Consider the following 3,557-nt stretch of genomic DNA (forward strand, 5'->3'; position numbering starts at 1 on the left):
TGAGTTATCTCTAAGTATAAGGATAAACATAAAGATGCCTTTTATTTTCCAAAATAAAATGCAGAAGAGGAAAAAATGTTGTTTATCTGGAAACAATTTTTAAGGTAAAAGCAGTGTGTATAAGAAATTATGTTGTCAGAAGACAATGCCGTTAATTATATATCAAAAATTGTATTGGTTTCTTTTCTAAGTAACCCTTGGATAAGGATGGTAACCCTATTTATGTTATCTGTATATACAATAACATGCCTCAAAATCTCTTATACAATCTGGAATATTAAGCTTTCAACATTTAGAGTATGCATATAGCATATAATACATTAATTAGTAAAATGTGATTGTGTTTCAAGTGTAGTAATTCAGGAATCTGTTTCTACTAAGTATCATATGTTGTAGCAGAATGAGCAAAAATATTCATTTCTACACTCATTTCTTAGTGTCTCTCATCTCTCATTGCTCCCACGTTGAAGTGAGCAATGAAAAAAAATAATTTTTCCCCAACAGATGAAGACAAATACACCCTTGTTTGTTTTGTTGGCTTTTAAATAGCTGGTAAATTACAGAAATTTCACTTTCTTGAAATCAGTTATTTCCGTCTTCCTTGGATGCCATGTCATCGTACTGTTAACTTTGATCTCTGAAGGGAGAATTCCAAATGCCATTTCTCTCTTTCACCTCTATCATATCTTTACTTTCCATTCCCAAAACATTTGTAGAATGTCTCCTCTGCATGAGGCACTATGAAGGAACAAAGTAATGAAAAAATAAGAAAATGTAAGATGAGACATGCTATCAAGGCAAGAGGTGTGACGAGAGGTGATGCTAAGCCTAAGATACCGAGGCAGTATCAGAGGGAATTAAGCAGAGATAATCTTTTGGGGGAACATAATATTTTACCTAAGGAAAGATTTCTGTGATACTTAAAAGGGTCAGATGTATTTAAAAGCAATGGGGAAAAAGGAATTCCCATTACAGCAGACACAAAAGATAGGGGGAGGAGGGTTAAAAATACCAGGAAGTATACAAGGAAATGATTAGCAGATTGATGTTGCTGGGATATCACGTTTGAGGCAGGGAGAAATCATGATAGAGCCTATACCGTGGAATTCTTCACATCAAACTATTCTATTACTTAGCCACTTTCTTTTTCCTTCGAGTGCCTGGTACTATCTGGCATATATTACATATATATTTATGGTCTGTCATTCTTTTTAGAAAGTTATCTTCACAAGCACGGGTTTTTCTCTATCTTGTTCACTACTCTATCCTCAGTACTTGCAACAGAGATTTGCAGAGTAGGCTCCCAGTCCTTCATAGAGAAAATGCAGAAATGAGTGAATAAATTGAGTGCTTAAAATCTTATCTTTCAAAGCCATCTTCTGATTTCAATTACTTTTCCAGTTTTAGCACGACCTAAAATACAGTCAAATTCTTCCTGATTTGCAATCACATCAATATTTTTATTAAATTGTTGTTTAATCTCTATGACTTGACTAATTTATTGCCTGTAAAGAGAATGTCTTTTGAGTAGGGCTGCAGCTAACATCCGAATTATCTGCAAAGCATAAAACTTCAAGACAGAATTAATCACCTATAAAGCATAGATCTTAAGAACTTGAACTCTAGATTCACACAGCCAGTAGCAGCTTCTCTATTTACAGTGTGTCCTTGGGCAAGTTACTTAATGTCTCCATACTCGTGTTTCCTCAAATGTGAAAGAATGTTACCTACTTCACCATTATTGAGAATATCGGATTGTACAAAATCTGCGAAACTCTTAAAACAATCCACAGTGCATACTTCATTTTGGGTTTTCTTGTATTAACAGTTCTGTGTATGCCTGTCCATAATCATTATTATTATACCCAAATTGAAGGCACAGATCAGAACTTTAAAATTTTTGTATCTACTTATCTAATATGATGTTCTATATATTTTTGGGTGATTAACAAATGAATACCATTTATTGTGTTAAATCTTATAAGCAGGCCAGGCACAGTGGCTCACGCCTGTAATCCCAGCACTTTGGGAGGCCAAGGCGGGAGGATCACAAAATCAAGGGATTGAGACCATCCTGACCAACATGGTGAAACCCCGTCTCTACTAAAATACAAAAAAATAGCCCAGCATGGTGATGCACACCTGTAGTCCCAGCTACTGAGGAGGCTGAGGCAGGGGAATCGCTTGAACCTGGGAGGCAGAGATTGCAGTGAACTGAGATCGTGCCACTGCACTCCCAGTCTGGAGACAGAGTGAGACTACAGCTCAACAACAACAACAAAATAACTAATTACATTAATTAAATACAAATGTATAAGCAGGACTTTCTTTTCAGCAATAGATCCATTCAATATACAAAAAATGGTTTCATAATTTTTCAAATTCACAACAAATTCAAGCAAAAAATTAAGGTAAACCATTAAATGTATGAAAATTGTTGAAGTTTTCCACTTGTGCAGGATGTATTTTATTCCTATGAATCAGCAAAGCTATTTCCACTTAATTCTGAATAAAGGCACCTCAACTTTTTTTCTTTCAAAATAATGTATCAGTTATAACATTTTCAATTCTCAGTGGTATAACTTGTAAATAACTTTACTTTGCTTTTAGAAATTCTGCTAACATCAGAGCAGAGATGTTATAGGTAGAGTGGGTGTGAGTTTATTCAGTGTTGTCTAAACTGGTTATGAAAACAATTGCACACTCTTATGTGAGAAGGGATTTCATCTATTCTGCCAGCTTTTGTAAATAACACATTTTCAAATACTACACTTACTGTGGAATGAAAAAATATTTGTAGAGAATATTTTATAGACGTTTTATAATGAAAGGACTGAAGCCAAAGAAAGCCAAATTCATTCATTCATTGTTTCGTTTATATATTTACTCATCAAGCATTTGTTGAATTTCTATTGCTATTGCTGGCAAGAGATAAAAGTAAAAATGTAAACAGATGAGAAAAAAAATCCTTGTGATGCTGTAAGATTAGAGGCAAACCCAATGTACTCTGAAGACAAATGGTGGATGGGGTGATTAGGGAAGTAGTTGATCTTTCATCTGGGGAGTAGAGAATGATTAGGACAGATTTACCCAATGGAAGTAATTCCTGAATAGCCTCTAGAAGAAAGGGTAGAAATGATTAGGGTGAGTAATGAGGCAAGAATATTCTAGGCAGAAGAAGCTGCGTGTGCAAAGCATGAAGACGTGGAAATGCATAGATTTAGGGAATCACATACTTGGGGGCCAAGGAAGTAGCAGAAATCAAGGTGTAGACGGAGGTACAGACTAAGTGGAGATATCTTCAGTGCAATGATTTGCATATGCGTAATTCTAATATTCCAATAAGAGCCTCCCGATTCTTAAAATCATATTTTTTTTATTATACTTTAAGTTCTAGGGTACATATGCATAACGTGCAGGTTTGTTACATATGTATACTTGTGCCATGTTGGTGTGCTGCACCCATCAACTCGTCAGCACCCATCAATTCGTCATTTATATCAGGTATAACTCCCAATGCAATCCCTCCCCCCCCCCCCCTCCCCATGATAGGCCCC

General features: G+C 35.6%; 1 long non-coding RNA gene across 1 annotated transcript in view; it reads right to left on the reverse strand.

Moving 5' to 3' along the window:
* Positions 1-648: 648 nt before the first annotated feature.
* LOC108535217 (uncharacterized) overlaps positions 649-3,557 on the reverse strand; it is a 26,936-nt gene continuing 24,027 nt past the window's right edge. The window contains exon 3 of the long non-coding RNA XR_001887167.1: positions 649-738. This is a non-coding gene — a long non-coding RNA (uncharacterized LOC108535217). The remainder of the gene's footprint in view (positions 739-3,557) is intronic.

This window comes from Rhinopithecus bieti, unplaced genomic scaffold (assembly GCF_001698545.2).
Source record: "Rhinopithecus bieti isolate Rb0 unplaced genomic scaffold, ASM169854v2 scaffold_12925, whole genome shotgun sequence".
NCBI classification, from domain to species: Eukaryota; Metazoa; Chordata; class Mammalia; order Primates; family Cercopithecidae; genus Rhinopithecus; species Rhinopithecus bieti.